Consider the following 13,238-nt stretch of genomic DNA (forward strand, 5'->3'; position numbering starts at 1 on the left):
AGATGTCACCGAAGATGCTTTTAAGCTAAGGGCATTCCCATTCACGCTTGATGGAGAAGCTAAGGCTTGGTTAAGGAACTTGCCATCGGATTCGATTAGGTCTTTTCAAGATTTGAATGAAGCATTTATCAATCACTTTTTCCCACCTTCAAAGGTGGAGCGTTTAAGAATGGAAATTAATGGGTTCACGCAAAGAGGGGATGAGTCTTTGTATGATGCGTGAGTGCATTTCAAGAAGCTATTAAGAGCTTGCCCACCTCATGGTCTAACCAAGAAGGAGTACATCAATAAGTTCTACCGGGGTACCAATTTTCAAACTAAGCAATATCTTGATTCATCTTCGGGTGGAGTGTTTATGTACAACTCACCCAATGCGGCCGAAAAGTTACTAGAGGACATCACGGTTAATACATACGAATGGGCACCTTCACCAAGAGATTTAGCGAGAAAGAATGTGGCTCAAGTGGAGAGTGAAGATGGGCAAGTTACCTTGGCAAGCTTGAATAACCAATTTCAATTATATGGGAAAGAATTGAAAAAGATACAACAAATGCTAGTGGCTATGCAAGTCGGTTGTCAAAGGTGTGCAGGACCACACCTCACCAAAAATTGTCCCCAAGTTAATCAATGTACTCACATTGACTTGGATGACATTCCTATGAATTCGGAAGCTCATGTGAACTTTGTGAGCAACCAAAACTTTCAAAGAGGAGGAACTTCTAACCAAGGCAATAACTCTTTCCAAACAAACAATAGCTACTACAACCCTAACCAAAAGCAAGTGTCATTTAACACTCAATACAACACACCTCCCGGATTCTCCAACCAAAACCGAAACCAAGGCTACAATTCTAACTATAACCAAAACCGCTAAAATAACTTCCAATCCCACAACCAACAAAATTATAACAACCAATCTTACAACCACCAATCCAACCCAAATTACCAAGGAAACCAAAGTTATCAAAACCAAGGTTATAGTCAACCCCAAAACAACCAAGGTTACAATCAATAACCTCAACAAACTCAACCAAATAACCAACCTTCCGAATCTTCTAAAGGACTAGAAGAGCTTATGCAAACCTATATCAAAAAGGTGGAATCAACCGAAGCATTTTTGTTAAAGGAGAACGAGTTCTTGAAGAACAACTTAAGCAACAACAAACCTCATTCCAAACCTTAGAGAGCACCATTGGGAGAATTTCAAGTTATGTTTCCGAAAGACCTCAAGGAACTTTACCACCCAACACTCAAGTTAACCCAAACACCTACAACAATAACCGTCAATAACACCAAAACCAAAACAACAACACTACAAGGGTTATTCCTATTGAAGGAAACAACAACCAAAACCCTAGCTACCCAAACCGAAATGAAAACGTGAATGCCATAACCACTCGTAGAGGTCTCACCACTCAAGGAGTTGAAGAACCACAATCACAAACCTTTATCACCCAAGAACCACTACCAAGCTTCATTGAGGAAGAAATCGGGGTTAGTAATGAGAAGGGTAAAGAAAAGGGTGATGCAACCGGGGTCAATGGTAATGATGCAAAGGGTGACAATGAAAAGGGTAAGGATAAGGGTAAAGAGTCTTCGAAGGTCACAAGGCCGGTTCCAGATCCAAAAGCTTTAAGGAAGGACAAGTTGGCGGCTCAATATAAAAAGTTCTAAGACATGATGAAGAATGTGTCGGTCAACTTGCCTATTACCGATGTGCTCAAAGGAATGCCCAACTATGGACGCTTCATCAAAGAGTTAATCTCTCAAAAGGGTAAATATCATGAGGAAACGTTCTTCTTTATCGAAGAGGAGTGCAACAAGATACTTGCATCAAGGCCAAGGATCCCTAAAAAGTTAGGTGATCCGGGAAAATTTGTTTTCCCATGCAAGTTTGGTGAATCGGAAGTGTTCAATGCACTAGCCGACTTGGGAGCAAGCATTAACTTAATGCCCCACTCACTTTATGAAAGACTTGGCCTTGAACCTCTCAAACCAACCAAAATTAGTATAAGATTGGCCAACCATTCGTTTGACACCGCAATTGGAATCGCCGAGGACATCTTGGTTAGCATTGACTCCTTGGTGTTCCCGGTTAATTTTGTTATCATGGAGATGAAGGAGGACCTTCAAGTCCCCCTCATCTTAGGTAGACCATTTCTTGCCACCGCCGACACCATCATCTTAGTACAACGCAACCAACTCAACATTGAAGTTGGTGATGAGCGTGTGACCATAAACATTCGGGAAGCTATGAAGTAACCAAGCAACACCGATGATGATGAGTGCTATGCCCTAGACCATATATGTAGCGACCCCGACAAATCGTCAAGTGGCGGCGTCGACTACGTAGGTCCCATTACCTGGTCATAAGTCTTTAAAACAGACGTTTGACCCAAAATATGTCGCATCCATTCAAGTGTAAAGATTGTTTCAAAGTTTACAAAGATAATTGACCACAAGTTAAGTTACAACGTTATAAGTACAAATGAAAACTATGCGACACAGTTTAAATAAGTTCAAAAGATGCTCCAAAATGCATGTATACTCGACATCCAAGCAAGTATCAAAAGGGTGCAGAAGCATGTATCACTAAGCATTCAAAACCTGAGAAAACATAGAAGAATCTGTCAACGAAAACGTTGGTGAAATCATAGGTTTAGTAAGTATTAAACGTTGTTTTTGAACCACAAGATTTTGTATTTCCATAACGTAGATTATCCAAATCATTTGCATTCCAAAAGTGTTGTTATACGCGAGCACTCAATTATCAAAACTTAACCAACGTTACCCCATCACACAGTGCTAGAACCCACACTAAAACACAAAAATATATTTCATCCGCATAACGGTAGCGAACCGTCCGAATGAGGGTTTGTTAAACCCGTATGGCCACACAATATAAGTTCTCGCTTACACCCTGCAAGTGTAACTAATGATAATCGAATTGAGGCATTTTTGTTCTAACTCGCACGTGGAATGTTTGTTTTCACACTTGTGTTCAAAACATAAAAGTAAGTAGTACAAGATGTAACAAAGTATATGTTTTCTCAGCCCACGATTTAAAAGTATAAAAGTTGTTTAAAAGGTGGGACTATGATCTCACCTTGAGCGCGAGAGTTAATAAAGTACTTCAACAAGTAAACGCGTGCAAAGACAAGGCTAGTCTTGACCTAAACATATAGGTTATATCAATATCGGTAAGCACAAACGGTCAAAGATGTTCAATTAGTCCTATGGCTCGTTACGACTCAATTAATATAGCATGTGAATCAATTTGTCAAGTTTCATGCACGATACAAGTAGTTAAGTATGTTAGAACGATTGTATAATCGTTTGGTTAAGTTTGACTAAAAGTCAAACTTGGTCAAAGTCAAAGTCAACGGGGTCGGGTCGGGTATCCGACAATTTTTCTAAGTTATATAATCATATATGAGTATGTTGGCCAAGTTTCATGTTAATCGGAGGTCCGTAGCATAGCAAACATTTTTACGTCAAAAGACAACCCAAACAGCCAGTTTTAGTACAATGGGACGGCGTCCCAAATGGCTAGACGGCGTCCCACAATGAAGGGTGGGACGGCGTCCTGATATCCTAGACGGCGTCTAGGTTCAAAAGGTGGGACGGCGTCTAGGAGTTTGGGACGGCGTCCCAAAAGGCTTACAGGTCCTGTTTGCAGAAAACACAAGGCACGAGCCAAACTTCAATCAATCCTAGTTTATGATCCGCAAACAATCAAGACATGTATTTTATATCACCGGAAAGCTCTTTCGATAAGGAACACAACTAGATACATTTCCTAAATCAAATTTATCATTTTAGACAACAAAAATCTCGTCGAAAGTTCGTTAAACGTTCCAAAACAAGGTTTCAAGTTCATCAATTGCAATTCAAGTTTCGGGAATCCAATTTATACATATGATATGCCGTTTTGAAGGTAATGAAACATGTAATACAACTAAACACTTACTAACAACATTTCATGGCATTCAAATCATCAAAAGTTCATTTAAAGTCTATCAAACTCTAACGAAAATTCACAAAAATCAATAGTCATGAGTTTGATGTTTCCTTAATCAACCTATACATCAAAACGAAGCTAAAGATACTAGTAACACTTTTAAAACATGTACTTTAACAATCTAACAACATTTGATCATCCAAAATCAAGGATTTAGCAAGCAATTTTCATAATGAACTAGTTACTCCCAAAAACAACAAATCGAGCATACAAATTACATACACGACATCACAATGAGCCATAGACACCATTTAACATACTTTTAAGTCAAGAACACGAATTTAAAGAAATCTAGTGTTTAAGAAATGTTACCCAAAATCGAAGTGGTTAGCATCAAATCAAAGAGGATGATGAGAGGATCAAGAATATGTAGTTTGTTTGGATTGAAGCTCGCTTGAACGGATTTGGATGATGATTTAAGGTTTGAATGTTGGGAGAGTTTGAAAGTATCAAAAAGGAAGAAGGAGGTGAAATGAATGGATGGAGGAGAAGGGTTGACTAGTTGACCTAGTCACTAGTTTGACCCTTTGGCGACTTTAGTCCTTCGAGTTCAAATCGGGTGCGGGATATAACCAAACGATTTGTTTTAAGTTACACGGGAGTACGGGAGATATTGAGATCCGATAACGAGAATATTTAAAATGTTACATAACAAAGGATACGAATCTAGATGCGAAGGGTATTATTTAAAAAGAAAAAGACGGGCGTTAAAATAATTTAACGGAAAAATGCGGGATGTTACATTATCCACACCTCAAAAGAAATTTCGTCCCGAAATTTAGTTGGAAGTAGTAGTCGATATCTCTTACTCGAGACTTTACGTTGTCAATGTTATGAATAAGTGAAGGCACGTCCTTGAGTGTTCTCATGAATTTGGATAGTTAGGGTATTTCGTTGTATTAAGGTTCGGTTTTTTTTTACGATCCCTGGTTTCAACTGGTTTTCCTATGAAGAGAAGTTTGTCATCGATAGTTGATGTATCTAGCAGGATTGCACGTTCCTGTTCCGCAGGACACGTTTCTAAGTTTGTTACACGAAATGTAGGGTAAACGGAAACTTAATTTAGTCGGAAGTTCTAAACGGTAGGAAGCGGTTCCAATACGCCCCAAGGTTTCAAAAGGGTTAACATGTCGCGGGTTTAACTTTCCCTGATTCCCGAAACGGATTACACCCTTCCAAGGTGCAGGTTCTCAATATTACGCGGTTACACACTGGGATTTGTGAGGTTTTCATCTAAGTTTGGTATAACTCTTTTGGCGACTATGGATCGTCTCGAGCCCTCCTCGGATTTGAATGATCTCAATTGTTGTTTCTTGATGGGGTTCGGATTCGGTGATTTGCTTGCCACATGCTTTGGTTAAATGAACAGGGGTATGACATTTGCGGTCATATAGGGTTTCGGAGGTGCGGCGTTAATATACGAGTGATAGCTGTCGTTGTAAGAGGAACTACGAAAGGTGACAATACCAGTCTGTAACATGTCTTTCCAAGATTGAATCGTACATTTGCTCGGTTCGTCGGTTGTGGGAGATACACGGTACATGTGTCTAAGCGGGTTCCCAAGGTTCCTTGTAAAACTAGAAGTGAAACGAGTATTTCAATACGGAATAATTGACAAAGATACACCGTGTTGGAATAGAATCTCTTAAGATACGTTTGAACAAGTTAGTTAGGGTTCGAAAAAAAAATGTTCGTTAGGACTATTCACCCTCGTGGCGAATACTTATGTAATATGAGGAGTTTCTCTATCCATGGAGAAATGTTACAAGGAGTTTCTTTAAACGGAAAATGCGAACGGTAAAGATAGTAGTGAAATGAGGACTTAGAATAGGATGAGTTTACATCTCGAGGTTGCCATAACGTGCCTCTAGTTGTCAAAAGTTGAAGTCTGAAAGAGAAACGAGGTAGTACACGTAGTTGTATAGTTCGGGGTTGAATAATAGTTGACCGATTATCAGAAACACAAGGGCGTTAAGTCAAAGAAGAGTGAAGTATCGTTGGATTGTGTGCTATCTTAAATTCCAGTAATATCAGACGGTGGCGGTGAAATAACAGAGGTATGTAGTGTGGTACGTGATGACGAGAAGATTGATCGGATCCACAATTTAGTATTCGAATTCTTCGTGTAAAATAACGAATTTTAGTTATGTTGATTTTTGAGTCGGGAGAGTATGCCTTTCGGCGTTCAAATAGAAATATTTCCATGTTCGAGTTCCATCTATTGCTATACGATTTTAACTAGAAATGTTGGTGTGAAGAATCACGCTCAAGGTTCGAACACGGAGAGGTTTAGAGTTTTCCTTAGTGAGTTAACGAGTTTAAAAGTCGTGTGACACCGTGTGATACCATTCTGTAACACCCCAGCTTAACATGACCACAATATAGTCCGCTTTGCCCGCAGGCGCACGGCTTTTTCTTGGCGATAACACACGAGAAAAGTCAGAAAGGAATCTTCGGTAACAACCGGTGAGATCTAATATTTTTACGAATATAAGTCTGAGTTGGGAGAGTTTCCTGCTTACATGTGGCTTGATTTCGAGATTGATTGTAATGCCTTGACCATTAACATCATGGTCTAGAAAATTGGACTTCGTTCAACAGAAATTCTCACTCGCAGAATTTGGTATAGAGTTGCTCTTTTCTCAAAAGTTCGAGCTTAAGATGGTGATGTTGTTCGTTTTCCTTCTTTACTTGAATAAGTTAAGATGTCATCTATAAATACGATAACAGATTAGTCTATATGAATTTGCATACGCGGTTCAAGAGGTTTATGGATACGGGCGAGCCCTAAATAAATCAAACGGTACTAAGAGAGATTTACAACTAACGTTGCGAGTTCGGAAAGTGGCTTAGGAGACATCGTCTCACTTAACCCCCAATTGATGATAACCGGAACGGAGGTCGATTTGGAACATACGGGATTCGTGCAAATAATCATGAGGTCATGGATGCGAGGGAGAGGGTATCAGTTTTCAACCGAAAATTTCTTAGTTCACAATAATCTATACATAAATGTAGGGCAACAATTTCTCCTTAATGAATAGGTTTTGAGTTCCTTAGTTCTATTGGTGTCGAGTTCAATTTCTTAACGTATATCCTCCGATAATATTTATAGGCACACAATATTTTTCCGTTGATTGCTTAAATCGCCTAAATAGTATCTAGGGGAAAAGATGGAAGGTAATGAGTACAAGTCAAGTCTTGGTTGTAAAACGTCTAGTGGTAATCGAATCGAACAAGTATGAAGTATACGGTTTGTTGTGAAGAAACGTACCCGTGACTAGTCCATCGTCGTCTCGGGCATCCTAGGTGTCGATGTTGTAAGTTCAACGGCGCGCGTTGGTTTTTGCTTTATTCTTTGGGCATTCATTCCTAAAATGACCCGATTGGCCACATTTGTAGCAAATACTCGGCTTTGGTGCGTCGGGCCCCTTTTGAGTGACGGGGGCGGCACTTTCACAATACTTGGCAATATGACCACTACCTTGGCACCGATGGCAAATTAGCTTGCCACATTCACCAAAATGATGCTTGTGGCATTTGTTGCAAAAAGGTCGTGTCCCGGCATAACTTTTCTTGCCGACGGGGGTGAGAGGTTCCTTGGCAAAGTTGTTGTTGTAGTTACTCGATTGGGGGGCTTCCCATTTTCTTTTGTTGTCACCCGACTCATCCTCGGCTTTAGGTGCCGGCACTTCAATCTCGTCTACCGTTTCGATCAATTGACGGGCCATATTCAGGGCCTCTTGGTGATTACTGGGTTTGGATGACATTACTCCTTGTTTGATGCTCTTGGGAAGACCATCCATGTAAAGTTCAACCCTTAAAGGTTCGGGGGTCACGAGGTTTGGGCACATCAAGGATAGCTCAGAAAATCGTTGATTATATGCCTTTAGGTCATTCCCGACCGCTTTTAAAGTTCTTAGTTCGTGTTCGAGCTTACGGGTCTCTTCGCGCGGGAAGTATTCGGTGATCATCTTTTTCTTTAAGTCGGCCCATGAGAGTGCGTGGGCTTCATCGATACCCACCGACAGCACATACGTATTCCACCATGTGAGGGCGATACCGGCAAAAGTGTGGGTAGAATATTTGACTTTGTCTTGGTCCCGACAACCGCTTATGCTAAAAACGGCTTCTGTTTGCTCAAACCATCGGGTGAGCACAACCGGTCCTCCGGTCCCATCGAAGGTGTGAGGTTTGCACCCCATGAAAGTTTTGTAGGAGCAACCCTCGTTTGAATTACCGGCTCCATGGTTGTTGTGGTTGTGGTTGTTATTGATGTCGGAGGAGATACTAGCCATAGCCGCACCTATGGCGGTGGCTATCATGCGTTGAAAAGCTTGTTCGGAAGTTTCATTACGTGGCCCGCGACGGGGAGGCATTGTTCCTTCAAGACACAAGAATATCGTTGATTAGTATTCTCAATAATACTAATCATGATAGGGAATGATGATGTAGAGAAAATTTTCCTTGACTCGCCTTAAATTCGTTATGTCATAATGTCAGAATGTCCATATGAATCACCGTAATACAATCCCGGAAATTATATTACCCTGATTCTCATGTGCATTTAACATTACCTCATAAAGTCAAGGTGGCGCGTCAACAAAATTTATCAACGTAAGATCAAGATCGAATACGAGTTAGATATGATAGAAGAGTTCGAGTATAGATGCACAAATAGTCAAGTAATTCCTACTTCAGTCTATATGCCGGTTGTAGTCTAGATTCACCTATGTACCCTATGACTCGGGGTGGACACAAATGAACTCTAAATCCCTACAACCAAGGCTCTGATACCACTTGTAGCGACCCCGACAAATCTTCAAGTGGCGGCGTCGACTACGTAGGTCCCATTACCTGGTCATAAGTCTTTAAAACAGACGTTTGACCCAAAATATGTCGCATCCATTCAAGTGTAAAGATTGTTTCAAAGTTTACAAAGATAATTGACCACAAGTTAAGTTACAACGTTATAAGTACAAATGAAAACTATGCGACACAGTTTAAATAAGTTCAAAAGATGCTCCAAAATGCATGTATACTCGACATCCAAGCAAGTATCAAAAGGGTGCAGAAGCATGTATCACTAAGCATTCAAAACCTGAGAAAACATAGAAGAATCTGTCAACGAAAACGTTGGTGAAATCATAGGTTTAGTAAGTATTAAACGTTGTTTTTGAACCACAAGATTTTGTATTTCCATAACGTAGATTATCCAAATCATTTGCATTCCAAAAGTGTTGTTATACGCGAGCACTCAATTATCAAAACTTAACCAACGTTACCCCATCACACAGTGCTAGAACCCACACTAAAACACAAAAATATATTTCATCCGCATAACGGTAGCGAACCGTCCGAATGAGGGTTTGTTAAACCCGTATGGCCACACAATATAAGTTCTCGCTTACACCCTGCAAGTGTAACTAATGATAATCGAATTGAGGCATTTTTGTTCAAACTCGCACGTGGAATGTTTGTTTTCACACTTGTGTTCAAAACATAAAAGTAAGTAGTACAAGATGTAACAAAGTATATGTTTTCTCAGCCCACGATTTAAAAGTATAAAAGTTGTTTAAAAGGTGGGACTATGATCTCACCTTGAGCGCGAGAGTTAATAAAGTACTTCAACAAGTAAACGCGTGCAAAGACAAGGCTAGTCTTGACCTAAACATATAGGTTATATCAATATCGGTAAGCACAAACGGTCAAAGATGTTCAATTAGTCCTATGGCTCGTTACGACTCGATTAATATAGCATGTGAATCAATTTGTCAAGTTTCATGCACGATACAAGTAGTTAAGTATGTTAGAACGATTGTATAATCGTTTGGTTAAGTTTGACTAAAAGTCAAACTTGGTCAAAGTCAAAGTCAACGGGGTCGGGTCGGGTATCCGACAATTTTTCTAAGTTATATAATCATATATGAGTATGTTGGCCAAGTTTCATGTTAATCGGAGGTCCGTAGCATAGCAAACATTTTTACGTCAAAAGACAACCCAAACAGCCAGTTTTAGTACAATGGGACGGCGTCCCAAATGGCTAGACGGCGTCCCACAATGAAGGGTGGGACGGCGTCCTGATATCCTAGACGGCGTCTAGGTTCAAAAGGTGGGACGGCGTCTAGGAGTTTGGGACGGCGTCCCAAAAGGCTTACAGGTCCTGTTTGCAGAAAACACAAGGCACGAGCCAAACTTCAATCAATCCTAGTTTATGATCCGCAAACAATCAAGACATGTATTTTATATCACCGGAAAGCTCTTTCGACAAGGAACACAACTAGATACATTTCCTAAATCAAATTTATCATTTTAGACAACAAAAATCTCGTCGAAAGTTCGTTAAACGTTCCAAAACAAGGTTTCAAGTTCATCAATTGCAATTCAAGTTTCGGGAATCCAATTTATACATATGATATGCCGTTTTGAAGGTAATGAAACATGTAATACAACTAAACACTTACTAACAACATTTCATGGCATTCAAATCATCAAAAGTTCATTTAAAGTCTATCAAACTCTAACGAAAATTCACAAAAATCAATAGTCATGAGTTTGATGTTTCCTTAATCAACCTATACATCAAAACGAAGCTAAAGATACTAGTAACACTTTTAAAACATGTACTTTAACAATCTAACAACATTTGATCATCCAAAATCAAGGATTTAGCAAGCAATTTTCATAATGAACTAGTTACTCCCAAAAACAACAAATCGAGCATACAAATTACATACACGACATCACAATGAGCCATAGACACCATTTAACATACTTTTAAGTCAAGAACACGAATTTAAAGAAATCTAGTGTTTAAGAAATGTTACCCAAAATCGAAGTGGTTAGCATCAAATCAAAGAGGATGATGAGAGGATCAAGAATATGTAGTTTGTTTGGATTGAAGCTCGCTTGAACGGATTTGGATGATGATTTAAGGTTTGAATGTTGGGAGAGTTTGAAAGTATCAAAAAGGAAGAAGGAGGTGAAATGAATGGATGGAGGAGAAGGGTTGACTAGTTGACCTAGTCACTAGTTTGACCCTTTGGCGACTTTAGTCCTTCGAGTTCAAATCGGGTGCGGGATATAACCAAACGATTTGTTTTAAGTTACACGGGAGTACGGGAGATATTGAGATCCGATAACGAGAATATTTAAAATGTTACATAACAAAGGATACGAATCTAGATGCGAAGGGTATTATTTAAAAAGAAAAAGACGGGCGTTAAAATAATTTAACGGAAAAATGCGGGATGTTACAATATAGACCTTTATGTGAATGAAGAGCTTAAAAAGCTTTTGGGGGTTGATACTTCGGGATTTAACCAAGTTTTTGAAAGTGATATTGTGGACTTAGAAGCTGATTTTAATGAATTGATGGATGTTAGTGTCGACGATTATGAGCTTGAAGGTGAAACAATTCGGGAAGAGTCATTTGAGGCTATTCCTAATGAGGATAGATTTCGAATCAAATCCTCATGGGAAGAACCTCCCACTCTCGAGCTTAAAGAGATCCCCGAGCATCTTGAGTATGCTTTTCTAAAAGAGTCGGGTCAACTACCGGTGATCATCTCTAAGAAACTCACCGTTGACCAAAAGTCAAAGCTTGTTTCACTTCTCAAGTCTCACCATAAAGCAATTGCATGGAAAACCACGGATATCCCGAGGATAAATCCATCATATTACACTCACAAAATCCTTATGGAAGAGAACTACAAACCGGTTGTCCAATGACAACGAAGGCTAAACCCTAATATGAAGGATGTTGTGAAAAAGGAGGTTATTAAGTTATTAGACGCGAGCCTAATTTACCCCATCTCGGACTCACCATGGGTGAGTCTCGTGCAAGTGGTTCCCAAAAAGGGTGGGACCACAGTGATCGTTAATGACCAAAATGAACTTGTCCCAACCCGAACCATCACGGGATGGTGTGTGTGTAGTGACTATAGGCGTTTAAACGACACCACGAGGAAGGATCATTTCCCCCTCCCGTACATCGATCAAATGATATAGCGTTTAAGTGGGAAGGAATTCTATTGTTTTCTCGATGGGTTTTTGGGGTACTTCCAAATCCCCATTGACCCCATGGACCAAGAAAAAACGACCTTTACATGCCCATATGGTACTTTTGCATATCGCCGAATTCCCTTCGGGTAAACGCCCCGGGGATATTCCAAAGGTGTATGCTAGCGAATTTCTCGGATATGATTGAGGACTCCATGGAGGTTTTCATGGATGACTTCTCGGTTTTCGGAGACTCTTTCGACCATTGCCTCCACAACCTTGATAAAATGTTGACACGATGTGAGAAGGATAATTTAGTGCTTAATTAGGAAAAATGCCATTTCATGGTGAATGAAGGGGTGGTTTTTGGACATAAAATTTCTAAAGCAGGAATCGAGGTCGATAAAGCCAAGGTTACCGCCATAAAAGACTTACCCATACCCTCAGATATCAAGGCACTCCGAAGTTTTCTTGGACACGTAGGATTTTACCGCCAATTTATAAAGGATTTTTCTAAAATCGCTCGACCCATGACCAAATTGCTAGAAAAGGACCAACCTTTCTTATTTGACGATGATTGTATCGAGGCTTTTAACTTGCTTAAGGGGAAACTCATTAACCCTCCAATTCTAATCTCTCCTGATTGGGATAAAGATTTTGAATTGATGTGTGACGCGAGCGATTATGCGCTCGGGGCAGTCCTTGGTCAAAGAGTTGACCAACATTTTTGACCGATTTATTATGCTAGTAAGACGTTGACCAGGGCACAATTAAACTACACTACTACCGAGAAAGAACTTCTCGTGGTAGTGTTTTCTTTTGACAAATTTCGTTCTTACCTTGTGCTTTCAAAAACGGTCGTATACACTGACCATTCCGCGTTGCGATACCTCTTTCAAAAACAAGATTCAAAACATAGGTTGATTAGGTGGGTTCTTTTCTTGCAAGAGTTTGTCATAGAAATCAAAGATAAGAAGGGGGCCGAGAATGTGGTGGCCGATCATTTGTCTAGGTTAGACAATCCCAGGTCGCAACCCTTAAATGAGTCCAAAATTCGGGATACTTTCACGGATGAACACTTGATGAGAATTGAGTTAGTAGATGAGATCCCATGGTTTGCCGATTTTGCAAACTACTTAGCTTCAAATGTTTTGAGAAAGGGTCTTTCATATCAACAAAAGAAGAAATTTTTCAATGACCTTAGGTATTATTTTTG

The 13,238-nt window shown here is 39.9% G+C and overlaps 1 pseudogene; it reads left to right on the top strand.

Annotated features, from left to right (window-relative positions):
• Positions 1–13,238, top strand: part of LOC139849634 (uncharacterized) — a 214,619-nt pseudogene that overhangs the window by 167,590 nt on the left and 33,791 nt on the right.

This window comes from Rutidosis leptorrhynchoides, chromosome 5 (genome assembly GCF_046630445.1).
Source record: "Rutidosis leptorrhynchoides isolate AG116_Rl617_1_P2 chromosome 5, CSIRO_AGI_Rlap_v1, whole genome shotgun sequence".
In the NCBI taxonomy this organism is placed as follows: domain Eukaryota; kingdom Viridiplantae; phylum Streptophyta; class Magnoliopsida; order Asterales; family Asteraceae; genus Rutidosis; species Rutidosis leptorrhynchoides.